General features: G+C 39.6%; 1 protein-coding gene and 1 long non-coding RNA gene across 4 annotated transcripts in view; one reads left to right on the forward strand and one right to left on the reverse strand.

The window, feature by feature from the left end:
- Positions 1 to 27652, reverse strand: part of PHF21B (PHD finger protein 21B) — a 161783-nt gene that overhangs the window by 75656 nt on the left and 58475 nt on the right. The gene's annotated exons all lie outside the window — the stretch shown is intronic.
- LOC112530109 lies at positions 9076 to 14281 on the forward strand. Its single transcript, XR_003071377.2, has 3 exons — positions 9076 to 9198; positions 11792 to 12006; positions 13569 to 14281. It is a non-coding gene; the product is annotated as an uncharacterized LOC112530109 (long non-coding RNA).

Here is a 27652-nt window from a genome sequence, read left to right on the forward strand (position 1 = left end):
CCTTCCCATATGGTGCATGAAAAGAAATCCAGAAATGCAGCAAAGCCCAGAACCAGAGAAGACAAGCGTGCAATTGGAGAGGTGCTACAAGTGTGAGGAGGGAATGTCCTTAGGGAAGATGGAAGAAAAGAAATGGAAGAGGAGAAAAATGGGGCAAAATTTCTCAGAGTTGAGCTCTTGCAGAGCTCTGTCAATGGTCAGAAAAGGGTTGGAGTGGCAAGTCTGAGAGATCTTCCTCCTGCACTGGTAAGATAAAAACACTTAATATAAATTGTCAAGAAGACAAATTGTGTGTGAAAATGATGAGGGATCATGCAGGTGCTTTGCAGGTGTAAATTGGACAATTGACAATGGACTCTCATTGCCAAGGCCTTCTACTTTCTGACACACCTCAGTATAAAAGGATGACAGTCTCAATGCCCTTCTCTGTCCTTTCCCATGATCTATGAGCAGCCTGACATCATTCATAGAAACCCCTCTGCTCCAACAAACCCTTTCAGAGGCAGCAGCTCAGAGTGCACCCTGGAAGGAAGCTGCAAGAGTTAAAACTGAAGCAAGATGGACACACTGACACAACATACCAGGTCAAATCTGGAAATTGAACCTTGATGTCATAAACTCAAAACTTCAGTCATCAAGACAATGCCCTCACTCCACCCTTCATCTTTGCATGGGTTGCACCACTCCATTTGTGGTGTGCAAAAAAGCTGCCCTGTCCCATTTACCCATTTACCCAGCCTTACAGATGAATAGAGAGGCATGGGGCTGCTGCACACTGAGGCAGCAGTGAGTTTTGTTTTTTCCCATTTTCCAAGAAGTGGGTGTTAAAATAGGCAGACTGTTAGACAACAGGTTATCAAAACCAAAAGGTAATTTTCGAAGTCATCTGAAGGGAGAACACCTGATGGAATATCACCCCTAACAGAAGTAGAGGTTACTGGAAATTAGGAACTCCAAGCCTTCGGTCATCTGTCATGTGCTCAAACCACTATGCAGCGCTCTACTTTATTAATAAGGAAAGTACAATGACCTAGTTCCTCTAGGGACATGGGTGGTTTAGACAGATTAAAAAAAAAAAAATTAACTTCCCCTCCCTAATCCCCTCAGCCTGATAAAAAAAAAAGCTGTGGTATGAGTACATATCTGAAAAATCAAAAGCAAACTTTTCCAGTTTGAGAATCATAAATAATATCTCTTGAGTAGATACGAGCAATTGATTAGTCATAATAGGAGGGGGATGCAGCATGTAATATTTTCCTTTTAATGAGACTTCAGAGAATGCGTGAAAAAAAGTATTTAGAATGACTGAATTGTACAAATATATTAGCAGATGTTGAAAATATTGGGTAAATTTAAGAAACAAGGGAATGATACGCTTTCACTCTAACTTAATGGAAATGCAAATGATAATGTTTAAAGAGAAAGAAAGGTACAGGGCTGCAGTGTTGGGAAAGAATATTAAAAAGAGACAGAGAGGCTGCTAATGAAGGACTGTGTAGATCCTATGATGAAACTAAGACCCTTCACAACCATTATTCCAGAGGCCAAAGAGGGAGTAACGGGCAATAAATAATGCAGATCATGCCAATGGCAGTAAATAAAATGGAACTTAGAAGAAAGAACAAGAAAGAACAGGCCAGGCCCACTTCAAAACAATCGGACATGAACACAATGGGTAAGGAGAAAGCAAGGACACACTGCGCCGTAACTCCGCATTTGCCTTCACAAATAAAGACAGATGATTATACAACACATAGATAAAACAAAGACTATCTAGAAAACGTCGACATTAGTCTGCATTTGAGAGCATCTGAAATAGTTTCTAAACTGCTCCCATGAACAGAGACACAAGAAAGAAAGACATTTTGTATGTTGATTTTTGTGCCGTGGCAGTGGAAAGCACTTAGATACTTCAATTGCAAGGGCTATATAGGGAACTATGCAGCGCCACAGATCTGTGTGTGTACTTAGGATTCAAGGGCACAAAAAGCAAGAAAAGAATACAAGAAGCTTTGCAAACTTTTTCACAACTTTGCTACATTTGAGGATAAGAATAAACAACATCCTTCTGGCCTTATTTCCCATTGTGTGCTACGGAGCACAAAACATCATAGCAACTTATTACAAACTCTGCCTCAATCAGCCACTCAGATCCTCTGCCTGAAACGTTTATCACTGCTGATAGCTCTTCTTCTGATAAAAGCCATTGTGCAAAGAAGCCAAACACAAAAAAAACTCACAGGCTGGTCAGTAACAAACTGAAGCTCTGCTCTCCGGTTCTATGGTGCACCTTCTTTTTTTTTTTTCCTTTTTTTTTTTTTTTTTTTTTTTTGTGTTCATTTCCATTTGAGCTCTCCTTTCCTTCTGAAAGAGTGGAGTGCTTTACATCTCTTCAGAGCAGACGGCAAGGGTTAGGACACTCCATAGAGTTCTATGTAGGTTTATGCAGCAGCCCCTAGAGAGCTGAGTTCAAATACAGGTCAAGCCCTAAGTGGGAAAGAAAAAAGAAGGCCTTGTTCCAGCTCCCAAGCCCCAAAATCAACTCGGGTGTAACCCTCCCTCCTGGGATCAGATTAGCCTGCAGTTGTGTGAATTGCAAAGATGTGATGTAGAAGAGGAATGGGGCATATAAGGGACAAAATGAAGCTTTGCTCATTGCAGTGGATTCCAGCTGAGTGGGAAGTGAGAATGCTAATAACACTGCACATATAGAAGAAATAGCTCTCTGCCCAGTTCTCCATCAATACCATGGTTGCAAAGCCCCACGTCACACTACTCCTGCTCTCATCCCTGTTTTAACACCTTTATTTTCTGAACAACTCCAAGGGAACTGTGGAAAAGTAAAATAAAGCCCAATATTGACTGCCTTCTTCGGGAGCTAAGAAGAACAGGCTGTGTTTTACCAATATAAAGTGGCAGTGCTTCCGAAGGAAGCCATCTCCTAGCTTCTTAATCGTTTTCCTGTGTAACTGCACTAACACTAAGGTAGCCATGCAGTAGCAGGAGCTCCTACTAATTAGAGCTAGCCTGGCAAAGAAATACTGCAGGTTTTAACCCAGAACAGTTATCCACTCCAGCTCACACTCCAGCTGCAGGAAGCAGAAGGGAAAAGCTGGCGTGGTGTTTGGGCAGCTATGAGCATTGATAACTTTACAATCAGCTGTGAGAAAACTGGAAAATAGCAAAGAAGGGATTAAAGAATAAAAGAAAGCATGCAGTGCAAGCAGAATTGCTCATTAGGACAGTACACCTCGGCTAAAGGTGCTGAGGAAAAAGCCAAATGCCTTTCACCACTAGGCCAACAAGTTGCTTCCAGCAGTAATCAGCACTCACTTTCTTCAGCTGGATGTCTGGCAGCCTGTGTGGAAACAGCCCAGTTTCCAGCAGACAGCTGCCTACAACATAACCAACACTAATAGGCAGACTCAGCAGAGAGGCTAAAGACTGCATGGACACAATGAGTAAATTACCCTTTCAACCCTTGGAGGATTATAGGTCTCTGTCAAGTCGTTCAGATCTGAAATCTGACCTGTCTTAAAGCATTTACAGCTTGCTAGGGAATATGCTCCATATCCTCAACAGCCATTTCAAAGAAAATAAATCTCTTGATTATAAAATCATATTTAATAATTCTACTAACAATTTCTTACTACAGACAACCTTTTCCAAAATAGAAATTTACACCTAAGCTTAATATGCACCAACTTCCCCATATAGACAAGACCTAATAAACCCCTCCCCAAGTCTTATGTTGACATGAGAAATCAGAAACAAACCAGAAGTGACGCCATCAAAAAAAACAACTCATCAGAAAAGAATAAAAAAACCCCACACATTCGTATGGAAAGGGAGAGAGCAGACAAGGAAAGACCTGTTTTCAAGAAATAGGACATTAAGGGAAAAGCATTCAAACATCAGAATTTTGATAGCATTCTTTCCAGGAACCAAAAGCACAATACGCCGGAATGCAGTGCTATGTGAGGCTGAAGGGAAATGCACTCAATTTTTTTAACCAAAGGTTTCAGGAAGAAGCACAACTTCAGAGATGCTTTCTTAATGTGAGAGTCAACAAAGTAGCAAGAGGCAAAGATTGCTGAATTCAGCAGTGGCTAAATCTATAAACGGGAAAAGTAATCTGTAAATGGAAACTTTTCTGAGCTGGAAAGAAAATGAGGCTCCTAAGTATTTTAGTGATGAGCATGACTGAATCTCCTCCTATTTATTATTGCAGCATATCCATTAGCATTGCTGCACTTAAGAGTTTATCAGCATTTCCATGCAAAAACTCAACAGGATACAAGTTTATTAGTTGATTGCTTATATGGGGAGGGTGTGGATGAACAAAAGATGATACATATATTAAATCAGGTTGCATATGTTCTTAGATGAGAGACTTGTCTGTCTGTTCAAAAAACATGAGTGATTCCCTAAGAGGGTTTGCTGGTTAACACCCAGCCCGTGAATGTAATAGGACTTTGCAGTGACACTCATGCAGGAGCTGAAGGAAAACAGGGCAAGAAAATCCGACCACAACTGCTTATTCTAGCTAGCGCTTCAGCAACACATGCTCCAACTTGCACTGGTGCAGAAACACATCTAAAACTTTCATGTGGCTTACGGAATGCAGGGAAAAACAAAAGCAGTCTTTTGATCCTGACAAACATGGCATCACGACATGTGGGACAGGTAACTTGTGTGTGTACATCACCTGCCCAGGTGCTCAGGATCCAGACTGGAGATCAGGATCCAGCCATGATGGTGCACATCTCATCCTCTGACACAAACAGTCCTGCAATCTTCAGTTTGAATCTGCTGTCACCACACACCTTCAACAATGATCCTTCCCCACACAGATGGGCTGCTCATCAGCCAGCATTCCCTGAGGCAAGGACAAAATAGGTCCTGAGATGTGTTCCCTTCAGAATGCAGGCAGCATGCATGTGCCTTCTGGTACAGCCTGGCTTGGAAGCCCTTCTGCCTTGGAAAGCTGTGGCCTTCCTCAAGAACTGCAATGTAATATGGGAATTATTTTGGTTAGGAGGAAGGTTGACGCTGTCAAGGTCGCCGATGCTGAGTAATAAAGCTTGGGTGGGACCTTACCAATGAGGACTTCAACAACTGCGTGAGAGATTGAGCAAAATGATTTGGACAAACGTGGTGTTCTGGCAAAGAGCACAACAAGAAGACATAATCAAGAAAAAGCTGGCTTATGGCAACAAAAATCTATTCTCACTTGATCATGACTAAACTGTAATTAAAAACATCTTTATTATTGTTATTATTTTCATTATCATTATTATTATTATTTGTTTCTTTCTAAAGACAGCCAATAGGAGTACATTTATTACAGTCCTACACAGGAAAGTCTTTCAAGAGCAATAACAAACTTTCCACAGCCTGCCTGCAAGAATGGGAATGCTTTTATCCACTACCGGCCACCCCACCTGGCTTTCAAAATAGGAGACCACAGGAAGCGATGGGAGCATTCTTATTTTCCTTGGTCTCTCACTATGTTTCTTTCTCTGAAAACACAGGTCAAGAGTGAAGAGAGACTGCAAACCCTCATTAATGCCTTTAGAAAGTGTTGTTCCTGAAAAGCAGTCACATTTGCATTCTAGAGCTGTTTCCACTTTCCTTGGGACAGTGAATAAATGTTTGTAACAACTGCTAGAAACATAACAGATGTGTAGTGCATTAATTACTCACTCATGTTCATCAGTGCCTCAAGCCACAGGAAGCAAGACAGGTTCCAGCCCCAAATGGCTTAACTAGATGTGTCCAGGAAGGCATGGCTACCAGAAAATCTGTTGAACTGACAGAAGTCATTGGTGCAGGTGGACACCAAAACTCCTCTGGATCAGCACTGGCTTCTACCTCACCGACTATCTTTTCTTACAGGTTATCACATGGTGGTCTGGACACGATTACATGCTGTTAAATGTGCAGGGAAATGCATTAAGGAATCTTCAGAACTATTTAACTAATCTGTCATGTAGTGTTATCCAGATAGGCTAACTCAAGAACTCTTGCACAAAGCTTACAATTTCTTCCCAGAACTCAAAGCTAAACCTCAATTTAAGGATTTCAAGTAATAGCATCTACTGCTTTACTAGGTTAATGACTTTCACTGTTAAAAATCCAAATCTTATTTCTAGCTTTAGCTTCTAGCCACTTATACTTTTCTAGGCTACAGAGAAGAGCTGCCTACTAACCCAAAAGATCTTTTTGCAGAAGATGATTATTCTGTTTTTCTTCATAAGAACACTGATACCCACAGAAGGCAGTGTAGCTGGGTAGAAAGGGAGGGTCACTTTTGACTGTTTCTACCTTGCTTTGGGGCCAAACCAACTATTTTCATTCGTGGAAAGTACAATGTTTGCTCTAGCAGTCCCCAAAACCGGTTCAATACAAAAATGAACAGGGCCTAACAACCAACAGCAAAGTTATATTTTGCCATCAGAATTTTGCATACGGATGCCAAATTCTCTTGATTCCAGAGATTTTCCTAGGAGATGGTTGCCTCATTAAAACAAACACACAAACAAACAAACAAAAAAAAAACATTATATTAACTGATGGTGTGTAAATAAAACCCATTTCAGTTACACTAAATCTATATTCAACTAACAGTTATTCATAATAGATAGCTGAGTCAGGGGGAAGCTTGCCTGTAGCATCGTGTTAAAACCTTTCAGTAAGATGCATTGCTCTTCGGTAAGATAGCTTTGCAAACCTTTTGGCCACTGAATTTGCTTTCAAATCTACTGATGTAATAATAATAAGTAGGAGCAAATTAAAAGAATATAAGCACATCAGCCAGGTACCTGCAACATACATGATATCCAGACTTTGAAGGTTTAACAAGACGCTTTCTAGGCAAAGACCCAGCAGCAGTACTGCTGAAGGGAAATATACCCAATATATTCCCATTCCCATTCACAGATACTGAAACTACGAAGGATGATTCAGTTCAGCTAGTCTGTTATCTCACATAACACCACCATAGCATTCAGCCAATTAGAGACTAATAACTCATTTTCAGGTAAAGCTTGACCTTCCAGAAAAGGCACCCTGCCTTAGTATAAGGCACTCATGAAACAGCAAATCCCATTTCCTTTGGTCATCCCTTCAAACAGTTGAATGTCCCCCTTCTTCCCTTCTCCTCTTAAAGCCTTCAGCTTGGTTTCTAACTTGAATTACTTGGAGTTTTGGCTGCTATGTTTACTAGGGCTATCGGCCCTCTAGTATAGCTGGAATTTCTGATAGTTGCCTTGTTCCTGTAGGATTTCTGTATTTTAATCAGGTGCAAGAAGCCAAAACAGGCTGAGCGTGTGGTAGCATGTGGTATTTGTGTGCAATGCAGCATACAATCCAGCCCTTCACCTACCTCTCAGCCATTCGCATTCTGGCAACATACCTCTTTTAAGTCCCCAAATACCCCAAACTCAACGAAGAACAAATACCAGCTTCTCTGAAGGTACTGCAGAGAAAAAATGGTAGCTTAAAAAAAAAAAAAAAAGGAAAAAAAGGCCAACTTCAAAGTTGTTGAATTTGGTGCTTGGGCTTTGAAAAACCTGTCATTTGGGAGGAAGGGTGGGAGGCTGCTCTTTCCCCCTCCTTTTCATTAACCAGTTCTTCAGAAGTTGGGAGAGCTACAGCTTTCATTATGCATTCCTCCTGGAAATAAATACTTGTGTGGGTTGTCACATTAGTCAGTAGATAGATGTCAAAAACAAATTACAGCCTGGCAAGGAGCCAGGCGTTGCGTGTGTGCGTGCTATAACGAAGTACCTGCTATTAAGAAGGTGGTTGGTGCTGCATGTCAGAGGGTGGAGCCTTCCCAGGAGCAGAAGTCTTATAATGAGGGGCTTTCTAAAGAGGGAACAGAGAATCACGATCTTGTTCCGTTCCTTTCCCGCAAGGAGGTATTACACAAACTCTCCATATGGCTTGCTGCTACACACAGAGAAATCCTACTCCTTCAGCACTTCTTTCAGCTCTCTGAAGTCAAAAACAAGCTAAGCAGTCCCACAGCTCGCTTCAGTCTTCAAATAAACTGGGGCTCTCCAGAGGGACTGGAACCAAAACTTATTGGTCCTTTCAAGGTCCAGAGGCTCTCCCGCTGTCTCTCTGACACAAACACACATATACACATTGCCTCATGTTTGCCAGCCTTAAATCAGTTCTGGTGTCAGCTCTGACAAGCTGTCCCAGTCAAATTCTTTTTCAAAAATAACAAGTTTTAAAAATCACACCCAGTGTCAAACTCTCACTCTAGACTGCTTTTAATCTGAGACCATCATCCTGTATTCTTGCATGAATAAGATGAGCCACGCTGCATATTCCTCCCCTATTTATTAATTTGTTTGTTTGTTTGTTTGTTTATTTATTTTCTGCATTTGTACAGACACAAGCTAGGAAAGATGTTCAACAGATAGGCAAAACTGTGCACTAACCTTGGAGGATTGCTTTTGTGAACCTAAAGACAGAGGAGATGGAGTTTTTTGATTAGATTATCTGATGTGAATGTTTCAGTGAATAAATACGGTTATTTCAGGTATTCCTGTAACAGTTTGAAGCTCAGCTGTTATTATTCCACGCCCTCCCACTGCTGTGCTAATGTAACTGGAATCGTAGTGGAAACTAGAGATCAGGGTCTACAGCTGTGTCATTCCTCATCAGAGGGGGATGCAAAAGAAACCTGCAGCCTTCCCTCTATTTTATCAGATGTGCTGTACTGGATGCATCTCAAGACACCTCCACATCCTGCAGTGCAAAGACTGCAAAAGATTTCTAAGAGGACTCCACCACTAATATCAGTGTGAATAATAACAAGCACATAAAAAACAAACAACGAAACACCCCAAATACTCTATGCCTTTAGGTCACTTCATATAAATTCAGAAGACTGACAAAGCTCACAAGCTCAGATATTGTAACTCCAACTAACGACACAAACAATTTTAAAAATATAAGACACACAAACTGGAGTGGAGAATCTACACAGTCACACAGCTCCAAAAGCTAGAGCTTTATAAATAAAGCCAAGCACTGTGTGACACACAGTACTGCGCTACAGTTGGCAGCGCTTCAATTATTTGCTGCATATTCAAAGTGGACAATGAAGCCAAACTTACCAGCAGCATTTTATCTGACACTGCTGTTCCAAACCTGGATTTCAGTCCTTACTCATTCTTGGTGAGTCATGAGCTTTTCGGGCTTCTGCATTTCACCCTTCTAACATCTGTGTGTCAAAATAGAGCGGGGCTTCAATTACTGCAAGCGGTGACGGTGGCTGATGTTTCTCTGGATCATCAGTAGTCACGTGCAGATTTGAAGGATTATGCATGTGGTTAAGGACTAGGTATGGTTTATAACTGTTGAAATTCAGGTGGCTTAAGTAAACTAAAGCCAATCTGGACTCCTTACAAGTCAAAACTCCTACACTGCTCATGGTTTTAGAGACAATGCCTAGCCATGTTTGTTGTCTTTTGACATTACAGCAAGAACACTATGCCCTGGGTTAAGGGGACGTCACATTCCAAAGTCCCCTTTCATGATGCTGGGCCCAAGTTTTCTTACAGTGCTTAATACACAGAATTAACTGTTAATGATACTATAAAATACTAATAGTATATGATAAAAACAAACAAACAAAACCAACACCACCAAAACCAACAAATCACCAGTGGTTAAAAGACATCCATACACTATTATAATGTTTGTCTTACCAGCAACTAAGAATAATGTAGAGGCATGCTTATGTTTATCTGTGCGACTTTTGTATGTTTGATTAAATAGAACTGCAGCAATAAAGATATAAGCAGTAATGACATTTTGTTTATAGAGTTGTCATTTTTCCATCTTTTCTTAGCTGCAGTAAAACTCAGAAAGAATACAAAACAGTTGTTAAGACTTCTCTTCATAAAACCCCCAAAAATCCCAACCTTAGCTAATGTCCACCACAATGAACTTAGAGCCACCAGGAAAGAAAGCATTGGCTTTGTTAGTGTTATTTTTCAGCTAGTAGAACTAACTCGTATGTCCCAGTGTCAGCCAGCATACACAAATGCATGTTTAATAACCACCCCTCCATGTAGGTCTTTCTGTCTTAATGATTGGCCTCTAATGAAATACTTTAACTCTCTGGACTGCCTCACAATGTAATTCGTGCTCAAATGCAAATCACATCATAAATATGAGCACCGCCTTTCAGAGAGCTACAAGTCACTGTACAGTCTCCTGGGGTTTTTCTGGTGGTGTTCTTTTGTTTGTTTGTTTTTTTAAGTAGTTAACTTTGACAGCTTACAATGCTCTTGTAATGATCTTCAAGCCTTCCCTCTTCTCCTCACTATGACTATTTCAAGGACTACAGACTAAAGGCATCAATACGCTCCTTGAATTACATGGCTGCAGTGGTGACACTCAGCACTCAGTGCTGCTCTCTGAAAGGAGCAGACCAGCAGGACTCTTGCTGGGTGTCACTGCTTTCACCACTAGAGGCAACTGCTGGGACTGAAATGCTCTCATATCTAAACATAATACAAGATTTGGGGATCTGAAATACAATGAATTAGCTAACACCTCTCACAATATCACATTTTAGAAGGCATTCGGATGCTTGAATCAGGGTAGAGGAACAAATGCCCTACTAGATCTAGGTTAATGATACTTTGGGCTCTCTATTTCTCTCTCTCATTTTTGTAGGTATCAAAAATAGCATCAGCTTCTGAACAACAACCAGGGAAAGTATCTGCACAATTTCTGCTGGGTACACTCCAAGCACTGTTCTAGTGGGAACAGCTAAGCTGAATTTCAGCCTCACTGCATAAGGTCCAGACTTTGTCAGAAATGCCGAATCGGTTAACAAACAGCACATGGTGCTTTTGTTTTGGGTGACAGGTTCTCAATACCTTTTAGAAAAAGTCGGACAAGTGCACGTAAAAACAAATTACAGTAAACTGGATCTTTTAGATTACCACATCTCTGCTGTGGATTGGCTCTGCGGAACTGCTGTTCATAAAATGAAATTATTCGTAAGGCTTCCAACTGTGGTCCTAATTCTGAAAACTTGGCAGGGAAGGCCAGACATCAGGAAAAGCATCTCACATGACTAAATATGTCAAACAAGGACATAGAATGGAATTGGAAAATAATAAGCTCAGCAAGACCAACCTAGAGGTGTGTCTTTATCTTTGAGGTTTTATTCATTTAATAGGAGATTTGGCTATATGGTTATCTTTCAAACAACAGAGCCATAGCTTTGCTCAGGGGAGCTGTGTTTTAACAGATACTCTGGAGAATCCTGATATGCCCATGTTTAATGACTGTGCACATCTGAAGAGCTTTTTTTTCATTTGATTGCCTCCTCCTTTCACTGAGGCCATCTTGGCATATTAATAAATTTGGGCATGGTGAGGTTTTCCTTCAGCTTATTTCTTCTTTTAACAAACCACTCAGATTCTAACTTTCTAAATTTCATATTATCTAGTGGGCACTTCCACTGGTTCTTTCAGTTGCCTACTAGGAGAAAAAACACAGATTCCAGTTTGTGAATATCTAGATGTAAAAAAAATTTCCTCTGTATTAAAAAAAAAAGAGGGGGGGGGAGTTAAAGGGAATGACAAGTCCAAAAGCTCAAGAAAAGCTTTTAGACCATTTATGTTCCAAACATAAGTTTTGCAAGGTGTAAAGAAGAGAAAGAGTTTTTTTAGTAAGCAACAATAAGCAGTCTACAAACTCCCTGTTTTTCACTTTTCCCATTTTTATACTATGACTTTCTCCTCCACAGATATCACCGTCTTCCTCCTAGGAAACCTTGAGTCCCCTCCTCCAAGAATAACAATTTGAATGCTAAAGTTCTCCATATTTCCTACCTGGTGTTTTTGTCTGAATTAGAAAACCAACTGAAGGGAAACGTTCTTCTGCAATTGACTTCATTCTCTGTACATCAGTAAAATACAAATGAAGGATAGCATAGATTGAAGAAGCAAGACTTGCACCCAGGTACTGCACAATGCTTTGACCCTATCATCACAAAAGGTTACTGTCAGGATAAGAAAAAAATCAGAGATCAATACAGTACTGAAGCAGCTTCATATCATGACCAGAGGCAAGGAATAAAGTTTGTGTAAGGAATTACTAAAATTATGGTTCTCGTTTGGAAAGGAGCTGACAGTTTGGAAAGGAGCTGAATATGATCAAGGTTTACTAAATCTCGAGCAGCTTGGAGAAGGGATGCAAAGATTCATTGTTTGCGTCTCAACTAGTATGGACTGTCAAACAAAACCTGTGGGACCCAGCTTCAAAATGGAGGGCCTCTTTGAAAGGACACAATTGGTGCTGAAAACTCACATGGGCTCAGGGAAAATCAGACAAATTCATGGTACAGAAAGCCACTGACGGTGTCTAAAAACATGGAGACTAAGATTAAATAGTTGGTGATTGAAGAGTCTTAGAGAAAGCATTCCATACACATCCGGATCTTCTGTGGGTCCCTACACACTCACGTCTGGCAGCTAATGCAGAATGGATGGATGTCAAGTCTGAGTCAGTGCAATTATTGTTATGTTCTAGTAACAGTAATTGGGCCTTTGGTTTTTAACTTCATTTTGTGGATGGTATGTAAATGAGAAGAACTCAATTTGATTTGCAGAAAGCAGGATAGTTTTGAAGTTATAATGTTTAAGAACACCACTGTGTTTTGTTTTGTTTTGTTTTGTTCTTTCAAATGCAAAGCTGATTTTGAATCAGTGAGAGCCAATAAGTACAGGACCTCATGGTGCCAACTACTCTGTATCATTGTCTAAGGATAACAATGTGGGCATTTGAAAGGAATATGAGGAGAAGGACGAATTCAATCCTCACTGATGATGAGTAATGAAAATTAAAAATATTTTGGAATCAATGAAAGAACAACTGAAATTTTCAGAAGGGCTTCTTTCTGAATAAAGTCACCCAGGAAAAAAATGTTAGAATTTTTTTCCTTAACAATATATATATATATGAAATTATCAGTGTTATTTTCCTTGTGGAGAAAATAAGTAAATAAATAAATAAACCCAACCCTTTCCTTTCACCCAAATGCTGAGCAACCTGTATTTTGTCTCAGTGATTGCTGTGCTGCTTTCCACCTAACCTCAGTGAGCAGGACTGGAAAGAAAAACCACAGCCAAAGGGTTTGGTAGGAGAGCAGACCATGCTTCAAGCTTTTGCTCTCTGAGCTGAGAGTGGGAAAGTAATTGTATGCAAGCAGAAGTTCGGAAGACTTTCCTCCATCTTCTGCAGCTCAACTGGGGTTATCATTTTCTCTCCCAACAGATTCTTCTGTTTCTGATAGAAACTGAAGTCAAAAGCATAGTGGGCTGTCCACAGTCTTTGAGCAGAAATACTGAGTATCTTTTCTGAACTATACAGCTGGCAGATGTCAAATTTCTTCCTCATCTAAATTGGGGTTAAGTGGCACAGGGGAGGTGGGGGAGACTTTTGTAATTACACAGTAAATGTTAACATTTTCTGTACCAGTCCTACCTTTCAATATTCCATTTTTTCCTCATTTTTTTCCCCAGTGAGAGCGAGCAACATTTGACTTTGATCAAATGCCAGAGAGATTGTCAAGAAGCCAACAGCCCCCACCGCTTCCACACACGACATTTAAACAAATTAAATCAAGCTCAGGGAAGACTGAAATGTTTGACTTGAGCTGAATTGGGAGGTTGTAATCAATTAAAGCACTGGCTATTTCTTATATCCTGCCATTGGACACTGTTCTGCTTCTGCTGAAGTCAGAGTTTCATCAATAACTGCAATCAGATGGGAAGTTCACCAGATACATCTGCTTTTTTTCTCCCATAGAGTGACAGACGTGATCATTCAAAGGACACTAGACAGGGTTCCACTATTCTGCCACTGGGGTGGTTAAAACTGAAACACTTCAGGATCAGTTCTTATTCCATTAAAAAGTTAACAAGCACATTCATATTAGGTTATGAGGACTACTATTAAAACACACAGGGAGTATATATGAAACAGCAAAGGTATATTATCCCTACAGCATTGGCTAGTAGTTAAATACTCTCAAAATTCCTTGGTTTTACGTAATGTAATTATTAGCAGGCATACTAAGAAGCAACAAGTTAGCAGCATCTGCTGTGCTCACCCTATACAGCCGCATGCAACACATTAATTTTCTCCTGACACATTTCTAAAAGAAACATCAGTATATACCTGTGAAGTGAAATGACTTTCAGAAACTGAAAGTAAAGAAATTCAAGGAAAAGTGTGAAAAAATCTGCATTACATTTCTCATAACATCTCTACAGGAAACAAAACTCTTGTCTGCACATGTAACCATTCCTGCTAGCTACTGCAACTGAAATTTGCATTCTAACTCACACAAACATAAACAAGCTGAAAAACTGTAACAGATATCAAATAATGAAATCAAGGAGATAAATACACACAGACACACATACATATATGTGTGAATATACTTATGTATATATTTGTATGCATGTATATGCATACACCCATGTATATGCAAAAATGAACCACTTAACCGATTTGTACTAGGATAGGGATTATTTCCTTCTTATTTTTAGTACTTTTTATTGTGTAAATTGTACAGTGGAGTTTGACACATTATGTATAATTTTAGTAATTAAGTAATAAATACATCAGTTCCTCAATGCTCCTCAACAGATATCTCCTCGCTTTTGTCTTTGACTGATGTTATGATATTAAATACTATTAATTAAATCCAAAAATTGGTCTTCAAATACAGATCTTTTTTACTAGTTTTATCTTCTAGTAGTTAAAACTTCAGATCTGTGGAGTAAAGCAGTGACACTCATGAAAAAAAATATATTTCATGTTTCTATAGTATCTTTAACAGATCTCAGAAGAACAAAACACAGAGAAGCAGAAATCCATTGAGGATGGACAATCTTTCGACATTTTTCTTTGTCAAACTACCACCTTTCTAAAAGACCTAACATATATGTTACTTCTGACCCAGATTTTATACTGTTTTGAAAATGGACTACATGTTTGTATTCCAAGAACATTTCCTGAAGATTCCATTTGAGGAAAACAACAGCCATAAAATAGGCAATGCAGCATGTCATTATCCTTCTCAATCTTCCTTTGAACACTACTGTCAGTGTAACACAACAAAAGTATTTGATTTTAAAGGATGACAGAGTGTATCTCTGGCCTTTTAAATCTCTCCTTGGCCATATATCCATATAAATTTAGCAGGGGAGGTGGGGAGGCTGCCTCCAAATGTCATGCCAAGAGAAATGCCAAGTTCATATATGACAGCATTACAATACAAGATGCGGTGCAGCAGTGGCAGTGACACAGAAACCAAGTACCCTAGCATACCTCGCCTTCCTCCTTCAGCATACATCCATTACCGGAAGCTTAACCCCATAAAAAAGCAGGAGCTTGTTTACCAGTCCACCCGAAACCTTTGTTGAGCCATGAATCCAGCTATATCATCAGCTTCAAGCAGCACTAACTCTCAGAAAGACATTTGTAGCATAAGTTATGCACACAGCTGACTCCTAGTTGAGTAGTACTAAACACTCTGTTCTTCTCCAATCCAGTATTTTTAGAAAGAACAGTAAATTGTACTGGAAATGTGTAGTAAGTTGAAAATAAGCTTCAGACTTTCAGTTAAAATGTACCAAGGAAAAAAAAAATCTTTCCTTGCTCTATATATATAGTTAAAAATTACTTTTACAGTATGAGCTGTACTGAAAGAACCTCTGCTGTTTTTCCACAGCCAGAATGAATTGATTGGGCATTTTCCCCAGGGAGACCTATAGTAACACTGGCTGCTGCTTCCATTCCTTTCAGGTATTACACAGAAATGTCATCCAGGAACTTTCCTAAACCTTTATGTGAAAAAAAATCATGCTGCTGTGCTACAGGTACAAAAGAAGAGTTTGGTAATCAATATGCTGATTAAAAGGTTTCTTGTGGATTATTTTTAAATTCTTTGAAACCTGTAGGCTTAAAGTTGTCCCTTCTGCTTGGAGACCAAGAAGATTTTCTTCCTACATTATTCACAGTTATTCAGAGCCCTTGTTTCATGAACATGCACGTCTACTCAAATGCAGTGTTTTTTCGCAAATGATGCCATATAAGTTCCATACTTTTCTGCTTCACTTAGGCAAAAAGTAATGTAACATTTATTTTTATTTTCCCACACAGAATGTCTTTCTACTTCACTTTCAATGATTCACATTATACTCACAGTATTTTAAATTCTACCAGATGACCGCCTACTGGGGAAGCATGAACCAAAAGTGAAAGCTGTTCTACAATTCAACTGTGCTGTGCCCCTCCAAGGGTACCATCAAGATTATTTTAACAAACTCATTTTATAACTTCCAGTTTCTCTTTGACATCAAGCAATCAAAAAACAAACATATAAACAAACAAACAAAAAACCATGACAATACTACTCAGTGGTAACTCATTCAACCCAAAGGATTAAAATAACCATCAACCACCACCACCAACAACAAAAAAAAAAGACAACGCTGCTGATTCTGGATCAAGATTCATTCATGCAAGCAAAGCAACTGTAGATTGATTAATTTTTAGTCTCTTGGCACATTTACAGTTAAATTGCTTCATTTGAAGTTGAATCAATAATTCTAATTATGTCAATTACTGTATTAAGAAAATAATGATCTACAGTGGAAGTGAAACCAGGATATAACCCAGTATAGAATTCTGGATATGCTCTGTTAGAACACAGTTTTCAGATTAATATACATTGTCTATGCAAATAAACAGAAACAGCGAAGATTTTGGTCCCCTGGACTTTAGGCAGTCATCTCTGCACTTCTGCTCCAAGGCAGGCTTCAGTGCACTGGAGCATATCCAGACATTCTCCCACAGATGTTTGTTTAACCCAGCTAGAGAGATTGATTCTACAAGTTGAATTTAAATGACTGACGCTTTTTAATGCTCATTAAAACAAATCTGCCACCTTTTCTCCCTCAGCTTCTGAATTCATACTCCTAGTTTCCCATGGTTTACGAAAGACAGGGCTGTTTTGTTTTTTTTTTTTTTTAAGTGATCTTTTTCAGCAACCTTTTTTAATTGCCTGAACTTAAGAAGCCCTTGACTCCTAAATGCTGAGGTACATGGAAGCATTTGCTGTACATGATGATCTGTCTACCCTGCAGCACTTTTTCATGCCTCAGCCAGCCTGCAGACAAGAAGTGGCTGCTACATCATGGTGGTCCCAACTCAAATGGGTTCACCTGGGACAATGGAGTGGCTGAAGACTGAGAAAACCAGTCTGGCCATATCTGTGGGGATTGAGCAAAGGGGATTCGGTGGGGGTTGTCTACAGTCTTCCCGTTAAGAAGACAGACAACATAAAAGCTAGAGCTCAAAAAAAAACAGCGTGAGAAACACATGCAGCATGAGCATATTGAGGAACAAAATCATGCTTCCAAAATCTGAGAGAAAAATAAAACAGCAGTCAGACAGCAAGTCCTACTCAGGTATGGGGATCTCAGACTTCTAAGAACAGAGAGATAATTGAACCGGGGAAAAAAAAAAATAGTAAGTATTCATGATTTTGTCAAAATCTGTATATTTCTAGTGCTAGTTAAAGGGTGATTGCTTTTGTGATCCTTAAAAAATCAATGTTCACTGATTTATACAGTGACAAATTCCCTAAAAGGAAAATCGTAAACAAGGTGTTTGATGCCCACAAATCTCTTTGAGACACGAATGGGGAATGTATACACTGAGCACTGAAGAAAATCAACAGATACTTTTCTAATGGTGATGACATTTACTAATCAGCGAGAAAAGAACGGGTATTCATCTGTACCTACTGAAAACTCCTCTAACCTACCTGGTGTGTTATGTGGTGCTGCAACACTTTGAGCACAGGTAGGCTGCCAGTGTTACTGTACTCCGTAATTCCAGCATTCAGAAGTTTTGCTTCCTTTACAGTTGTGGAAGAGAACAGGTACATCTTGTATCAGTGGGTGCACTCTACACTCTACTCACTGATGTCTTCTTACCTTACTTTGTGTCCATGCTACAAGAAGTCAAAATGAGGACTGATCCAGGGACTTAGCCCATGGACAGTCTGATGGCACAACACTTGGCTTGACATTTATCTATATGGTGTGAAAATAATTACGTGAGTGCTTAAATCCTTCCTGTGCGTTCCTAACTAATGTTACTTGACTGTAGAATTTATAATCACAAGTATTACTATTTCTAATCTTCTGAAGCTCTTCCTGCTGTGTCTGCACCAGAGCCATCACATTACAAGGCCCTCTGTTGTCTTGTTGCATTCTTCTCAGGCCTTCTAATGTTAATAAACAAGAATAATGAAACAGGGGGATAGCAGTAGGTCTGAGTAGGATGATAATTAATACATTTGTATTTTAAATGTTGGGTTTTCTAGTAGTGAGGGAGACATGAGGAAAAAAAAAAAAAAAAAAGATGTTTCTTGGTCATTCCATGAAGAACCTGAACTGTACCATGCAGGACACGCGCGTTTACCGTATGGGCACTCCTAAGCCCAACAGACAACAAAGTGATGAGGGACACAAAGCATAAAATCGTTTTGGAATTTGTGGCAATAAAGCCTTATGGTATGAATCCAAATATGAAAATGCAATAAGGAAAGGCAATATAATTCTGGTACAAATCAATAGAGTATAACTGCAGGGGGAATATTAATGTTATTACACAGTTAATCCCAGGCTGAATTTATTGCAGTGAACTGTTAATGTTCTTCCTAAAACAAACAGGCCAGGTCATTTTGTTCCTTTTTACCTTGGTGAGCTCCTTTCATTACATTTCAACATCCCTTCTGAAATAAGCCACACCACGACGAGTTTTTAAACCTATAAAAGCTGAAAATCTCTACAATGAGAAGAGGAGCAGCAGAAAATTATAGTTCACATGAGTAAAGCACAGCCTTCCAGGAAAAAAAAAAAAAAAAGAACATTTAATTTGTCTATGCTGGGCTGTGGATTTGGAGTGACAAAATTATTAAGGTCAGAACGCTGCACTGAGTGGCAAGCATAACAGCTTCTCAGCATACATTCATGAACCAGACCGTACACAGCACTGATCAAAGACAGCTTTGAAAGGACATATAACAATAAGATCATCCTTCAGAGGGGAAAAGAAGAGATACTGTGGAAGGAACTGGCCAAATCCTCTATCATCAGTAAGAAAGAAATGCCTGCTCCCTTTGATGCAGGCCTGCTTTGTCAGATGGGGAATGATCAGTTCCTGTGGTGACTCCGCATTGCAGCAGGCTGGTGTGAACAGAGATGTCCCCTTCACTTGTAGTATGCAAGTGAAGCAGTCTCGTGTGGGGACAGGGAAAACTAGATCAAAACACATCCACATCCCCTCTTCTGACCCCACTGACATGGCAGCTTCTGCTGGCATGGCATGTTCAGCCACTGAAGCAGCTTTATGCACTTCAGTTCTTAGGCCTCATTCTCAATCTAACCATGGTTGCTGGTGTGGATGGATGGTTTAATGGACCCTTCATTGCGTCACTGACAATCCGAGATAGAAAGCTCAGTCCAGAAGACTATAAACATGACCGCTGCTGCTATCAGGAGGAAGAAAAATTGAAAAAAAAAAAAAACAAAACCAAAAAAAGACATTTAATTTAATTTGTTCTCACATATCCTGTAATATACGATTACTAAGTGATGTCATAGGAGGAGAGAAGGTATGGTTGTTTTGGCTTGCTTTAATTACACATCTTCACAACTAAATAAAGCTTCGGGATGACCTTGGATTTCTGCTGATTTTACTGGGTTTGTTCTTTAAGACCTACAAGCTGTAGTAATTTTTACTTTAAGATTACTTTTACATGCTTTCAAGGCTTAAACCATTTTACTATTCCCATTTGTAATGGAATAACAGACGGGTTATATGTACACTTCAAAAATCTTGATAAAAAATATTGAATATGTTCAAATTCCATCTCTTATTTTCTAACCAATATTACTAATAAAATCTACTGGTGTCCCTCCTGTCCCATATCTCATTTCTTTCCTCTGCCTGGGAAATCTAACATTATCACAGATGTATAATATAACATATTCCAGCTCATGCAAACAAAAGCAGCTCAAGGAATGCAAAGAAAAAAAGTACACAGCAGTTGCAAATCATCCTTTACAAATAATGCTAGCAAATCATCTTCCAAATGAGCTTGATTTTCACTGGCAGTTTGACTACCTATTATGTAGGTGGATTTTCGCTTGTTGCCCACCAAATGATATTTTGGAGTCTCGCGGATGCCACTGTTCACCATTTAAACTGCATTGTCTTCCCCTGATATATTCCTCTTCCCCCTTCCCTTTCCCACTTCAGCTCAGCCTTTTGTTCTGCATGTGCAGAGGGGCTGGGCGCGCTGAAACCCAGTGGGACATGACTGGAGGCAATAAGGATGGCAGTAAAGCAGTGGGGTTCTGTGTAGTAAAGTCTGCTGCAAAGTCTACTGCTTACCCAAGTGCCACTTAGATTGGCTCAGATAATTCTCTCTCATCCTAAAGAAATGATCCCAAAGACTGAGTCACCTGGATCACAGGCAGCTTCCAAAACCTACGCAAGGCCTCTTTGTACTGAATTCTCCTGCACTTTGCTCTCTTACTGAAAAGAGGCTTGAAATGCAAGGTAATGTAATTTTCCAACAGTTCTGAGACCTTTCTGAGCATGGACAGAGGAGTCCTTTGTAGAAAAGAATCATCTCTTTAAGTGCTCAGTTTAACTAACAGTACTTGTAATATCACTGTGTGGCTTTAAAATCTTAATAAAAATCAAGAGAGCTTTTCCAGTTTGTGCACTCCTTGAAATTTGCCAGAGCACATGTTAATAGCAGGACAATAAATTTAAGCATAGCAATAATACAATTGGTTTCCCCCAGACCTTCTGAGCCTTTTGTTACCTCTCCCAGGCCCCTCAGGTCATGCTGAAAACCATTGATCTAGTTATAACCTTTTCCACGGGGAAGCAGAAGCACCAGTCACAATAAAGCACTTGTAATAAACAGAGTCCTAATGAAGCCAATTTTTTCTGGGATCCCAAAGAATTTCTCAAACACTGATGAATTGCATCTCTCCTCATCCTTTATAAAACATCCAGATATTACTGATTATTAGTTCTATGGAAGAGACAGAGTACTAGGCTTAGGATTATCAACAGAGCATCTATAGGGTGATGTGTGTTTCCTAGACACCCCTGAATAGCCTCTGAATAGCTAATGAGATGAAACAGAACTAAGGATGCTTGGCACTGTGTAGCCATACGTGTCTTTTCCCATCTAGTAAAAAGAGCTGGGTCAGGAACTGAGCTAACACCGCCGAAAGGGTGATTTGTAAGAAACATCCGATGCAGAAAATGGATCTGTAAAACCCATATCCAGTGAAAAACATACTGAACTCAGGATACCTCACAAAACTGTTTCAATCTTCCGCTCTGATTTGGAAATTGCAAAACTCTTCAAATCTATGGCAGGGAAGGGGGGTGGGAGTGGGGGGGGCAAATTCTGTCAACATTTCAATGCATCTTAACAAAAGCAAAGGAGAAAAAGATATTAGCCATAGAAAGCCCCACTCAAACCTCTTTTCTAGCTGTTTTGCAGTTATTTACACATCGTCCAAAAGGGATCTTTGAGCATCTGCGCTTCCTCTGCACTAAAATTAAAAAAGTAATACAAGTGAAAGCTGATTTTTCTACTGTTACGTTAAATTAGAGCTGACTTTGGACTCTAGTTGGAGATAAAAGTATGTTAATTACAAAAGCTCCTTTCTCGTTCACATGCTTAACAACCCAGCCCTTACTAACATCACTGGAAACACAAATGAGCTTCGAAAAGGAGAGTATTTTCTTCAGCCAGTGTAAGGTCATGTAAATCCAGTGCCTTCAGCAGCTACAAGCAAAACAATACCAGTGGAGGATCTTTTGCTTTAGACGTTTAAAATTATGTCTGGAGTAACACACAACCGTTTTTAAAAAGTAAAGCATCTTATATAATTTTAAAGATGTTATTCCTGCTTGCTCTTTGCTTTCTATAAAGTGTAGCTACAGTGCTCTGCATGCCTTTGAGAACCTCCATGACTGCACTCACTTCTTCATGTTCCAAATTAAAGACACAGGGCAGCACGCAGCTTTCTTTGTCTCTCAGGGTCAGATTTTCAAAACTTACGCACTTCAATTTCTGCTAGTTAAATCAGAATATCTAATAAAAACTGTGTTAGCAGCCATAAAACAAGCATGCACTGGGAGGGGGAGGAGAGAAGGCTAGCTTGTCGGCAGCTGGCACTTTTATTATGAGGCATTTAAAAAGCATGACAGCTAATGCACTTTGCTAAGACACTGCAAACTACATACCTTCAGAAGAAATTATAATAGCTAATGAGGTTTGGGTTTGCTGGTACTTTATATTCCCTCTTTTCCAGGGAGACGGATGCAGCATTCTACATATGTTCCCTGTGCAATATGAATTCAGATGGTAGCTGACAGAAATAGATTAGGAAGTAAGATTTATCTCAAAGTATGTTTCCATGTTTACATACTCAGCACCATTTTTCATATCCACCTTTACCCATTATTCCTCCTTGACAGTAGAAGTCAGGTTCTTAATTATGTGAAATTTTTCATTGTAATGAAAGGAAACATAAAGATCTTTGTGAACACGCTCACATTTATAACTTATTTACAATGTGTTTTCAGAATTCCAATAATTCATGGTGCTAAAGGTGGAAGATTTCACACACTAGCTGCAGTATTAATGCTTTGAAAAATTATTAGACAAACTAGAAATTTTATTAGTCAGCTTTTCATGTTTGATGCATTCTGCTGGGATTTGCAGTACCAACGCTTACTTCTTGCTCTGACAATTCTGCTAACTAGCCTAAGATATTATTGTATTAGATGATGATTTACTCATTCTATTAAGCAATAACACTAAATACATTTTATGCTAAATCAGTCCTTTCTTAAAAAGTCTTTTCTCTTGCTAGAGAAAAAGAAAGAAGAAAAAGAAATAAAAATCTTTTTCCAATTAAGAAACAAAATAAACATCTACAAGATTTAAAAGATAAGCTTATTGTCACCCTTTTCATTGTCTCTCCTCTTATGAAAGAAATACTTTACCTTCACAGAAAAAAAAAAAGTGTTGACAAGCTGCTTTTGAGGCATCTCTTTTGCATTTGCTTTTCTGTTTCTGATGTCCACAAAGAGAAGCAGTACTTAAATGTTAGTTGTCTTCTCAGGAGGACCATAGGAAATTAGGAGTCAGGCTCTTGACTCTCCAGTGACTGCCGACAGGATAGCAAGCCATAGCTCAGTTAGCAAAGCCTTACTTCTGGACAAGCCCATCAGGACTCTTGCACCAGCCTCAGGGATACGCTGTAAAACCTGATTTTTTCCACAGTAAGCCCCGTTTAAAGCATTACAACAAAGCAAGGGCCTAGCATACTGAAAGAAGGGTAAAAGCCAGCTATAGTCAACGGCAGGTGGAATGCCGTACACATTCTCCAAGGTCAAGGGCTTTAGTAAAAACGGTTCTAACAGGAGCACTATTTCAGAACACTTTTTTAAATGAAAAACTTCTGACTGTCATTGAGAACTTCCCTTGGTCCGACTGCCTGTACTTGTAAATGTTGATCATTCTATCACACCCAGGTCCATTTGTGGTAAAACTAAATCCCTGATGAAATTAGTGAAAATCACAGCCGTTTGTAAGTTATTTTTTCTAAGTGACAGCAGTAAGCGCCTACTCCCATTGTAGTAATCATATCCATGACCAAAATATTACTGGCTTCTATTTCAGACTACTGGCACAGGGATTCACAGTTTATCAAAGAAAACATGGATCTATAGCTCTCTTAATATAGAAAGAACACAGATAATGCCATGAAGTATCTGGAAATATATTCATTTTCCTAGCACATCAAGGTTTGGAAAGGAGGCTCTCATAGTTCATTGAAAAATTTCTACTTTTGAGTGTTGACTATCCATCAGTAGATGTCTGACCCTGCTTTTGTCTGGTTGCTGATGTAGAACACTGCTGCCACACCGCCTGTATAATGATTTTATTTGAATTCTGAAGATCTAAAGACTCACTTCCCTTCAGGATATTTTGGCATAAGTAACTCAGAAATCAAGCATAAGAAACAGAAGTCTTGCACTTGTACTTTGCATTCTTAGGTAGGGCAGACATATCCACAGCCATTACAGACCAAGGGTATGACATGAGGAAATCTGCCCTTATTGGATAAGATTCACAGAAGGTCAACCACATACTACCAATGAGTAGAATCACCATTTAAGGATATTTGGTGCTTTCTAGGATACCCTGCTAGCTCTTCAGCCTGGAATAAATCCATATAACTCTACTGAGACAGCAGATGATAGCTGTAAGTGCCTGGTAGGTATGGATGCTTTTGACCAAGCATCTCTTAGAAACTTCTCACCTACAATTCTTGCCCCTCGTTCTGGTCTGTTTTCACAGTCATGAACATTTTATAATGCATTCCAATTAGATAAACTGATACTTTGAGTAATTTATGAGGAATCTAAGGTCTGGTCTACACACATTGAAATTACACCAATTTAACTAAATCGGTTTCTAAATCAATTTAGTTAAATTGGAGCAGCTCCCAAGCGAGGACACATAAATTGGTTTAAGAATGGCTAATATCGTATTAGCTTAATTCAGTTTTAAGAATGTCTGCACAAGGAGGCTGCAATGATTTTATTAAATTGATTTAGAAACTAAATTATTTCAACCAGTACTGTTTGGTTCTTGGCTAAGCCAGAGACCAGCTCCAACTGTAAGATGTAACACTAATTGCCAGTATTATCGCTCCCAAGAACTAAAGAAGAAATTAGTTGGAATAAAGTTTTAACTTCTTTTGTTAATGAACAACACACGTGCCACACTAAAGCTAACAATGTTTCGTTCACATGACACTTTTCCTCTTGGCAGCTTATGTGCCATTAGTAATTAAAAGTCACATTTTGTTACACTACAGCTATAGTGCAAAAAGATTAAAATATAAATATATTTAAATATTGTGATGATTTCTAATTTTTACTTATATTACACAAAGATGAAAAAAAGCCTTCACTTTTCACTTATGGCTTTATATCCCTCCCTCCCCACACCCCTTACTTTAGGTTTTGAATAAACTAATGCCTGAAGAATTTAATATTAATTTATTTCAATGGATCTGTTAAGAGATTAGTTTTATGTTTGTAATATAAAAGCTCCAGGTCATTTAACGCTGTGGTGATAAAAGATCTAGGTGATTCCCAATCCACTGTCATTGTCTACAGCCAGCTAAAAGCACCTGAGCAATGGTTGAAGATGTATGTAAGTTAAACCGTATTCCACTGCTTTTGGTGCTAACTCCATGGCTAAAGGCAGAAGTGAATTTTACTGACATCAGAGCAGTCCCCTCAGTAATAGTGACCTGAGTTTGAAGAAAGGTCAAGTACCTTTTGATCTGGATGATATCAGAAAACCGGCCAGATCAGAAACCCCTTCTCTTCTTTCTCAGAAGCAGGGATGCAATCAAGATGTCACCTCAGAGAAAGAAGACGTTTCTGTGAAAGAGTGACTGATGTTCCACGGGCCTTAAAATCATTTCACACTAAGCAATTGGAAATGAGGGCAGAAAAACTAATTTTGTACCTCTTTCCTCATAGTATAAGGGAAGCCACTACACAGTGATGATTGCAAGCCACTGAAGTGTAAATGTCACTTGAATAGCCTGGACAGATGGGTCTGTTCATGGAGAGATTAGACTATGGCAATATGTCCTGGGGAGAGAGGCAGCAAGACTTTTGTGCATATATGGCAGCACATGCAGTACCATATGCCATGAGTGTCCAATTTTTTGGCTTGGCCAGGACACATTGAGTGAAGAGGAATTGCCTTGGGCTGCATGTATGTAGGTGGCACCAAAAGTAATGCCTCATATTTATTTCCATGGAAACTACAACAGCCTACATGCCGTGCTCATAAAAATCTGCACCAACAGAGGTGACCAACCATAACTTGAGTTATCACTGCACTGAGCCTTCCCCATTTCTGGTTTTATTTGACACAGTGTCAATTGCACACAGATGTGTGGTTGTTGGTGAGTGATGGGTACGCAATGGGGGCTAGGCTGGGCTGTGGCCAGCAGGCTGCAGGTTGGACATGCTTGCCTTATACCTTTCAGGTTCAGAGATATAAAAAGGTCTTGCTCCCTGCTCAGGATGCTCGCACCTCTTGCAGGTGCTTTTCTGGATCGCTACATTTAGAAAACATGAGGATTTCCTGTCAAACTGTAAGAAGCTCTCAGATATGAAGACATGTTCCACCAGCCATGATATTCACCCTCTCCTTTTCCCCAGCTTCTCCCCAGCACCACATCCTTAGCATGACATTCCCCTCCATCCTGCACAGCCTCAGCACCCATGCCAATATCCATAGCCTTGTCACTGCCATGCCTCAGGTTCTTGCCATACGTGACTATCTGGCTGCCCTTCAAGGATGTGTTCAGAATCAGATTAGCTACTTCACATTCTCAAAGCACTCTGAAGGTGGAAAGAGCCACAGTATCAGTGGCCAGTACCATGATTACTTACTCTTCTGGCTTCCCTCTCTTTATTGTAGTACAGAAAATCTGGTGACCAAAAAAAATTGTGCTTGGCCTGTGGAATCCAGCAGCACATGACACACATGTTCTCTGTGTTGTCAAACCAAAGAGACCCACAGTTAACTTCTGTCATTGCATGTTCATGTGATGGTCCAGATTGCTTCCAGACAGGCAGAATAATCCAGTGCCATTTATTTTAAAATGGAATATTGTTGCTGTTCTTGTAAGTATTGTTTTCTCACTTGACTGAAGACAAGAACTAACACTCAGCTCTTCAGAGGCTGTTCAAGGAGGACACAAGGTCCCTGTAGGCACACGCAAGTAGGCCTTGGTCCAAGCAGCTTTCAAAGCAACAACTTGAAAAACTTGGGGATAAGTCAAGAAAATGCAATGCAAACACACTGTCACCAAGAAGGGAGAAAAAAACAAAATGATGTGAAAGACAAAGAAAGAACTTTTAAGATGAGCTTAGACGAGCTCTCACTTATGTGGGAACACTGTCAACCAGTACAGATAGCCGGAGGTGTCTGAAAGCTCTCTAATCAAAAACACTTACACTTTCGACCAGAAAGCTAGTGCAGTTGACCAGCCTGCAATCTACACCAGTTCCAGAAAGTTCTGGATAATTGCCACGATGGCTTTAGCACACGTGTGTTAAGAAAGGAAACTCGGGATGCTTCTGATTTGAAGAAAATTACGTATTCAGTATACTAAATGCTAGCAATTATACTTTCTCCAAATTTCAGCCTTAATCTGAGGCCTTCCAAACATAGGTTTAAAGAGATTCCGTCCCTTGCAAAATGCACACTTTCCTTGAGGCTGTAAATGAGAACTTGCTTCTCCCAGCTCAGCTCTGAGCTTTCCAGGCAGCCTAGCATACCCACTGGCTCTCTTGGGCGCAATTGTACATCTCCTGATAGCTCCTGAATGAGTGGAAAAATGTCAAATTTGATTTTAAAAAGAGAAAAAACAATAACAAA

This window comes from Gallus gallus, chromosome 1, assembly GCF_016699485.2.
Source record: "Gallus gallus isolate bGalGal1 chromosome 1, bGalGal1.mat.broiler.GRCg7b, whole genome shotgun sequence".
In the NCBI taxonomy this organism is placed as follows: Eukaryota; Metazoa; Chordata; class Aves; order Galliformes; family Phasianidae; genus Gallus; species Gallus gallus.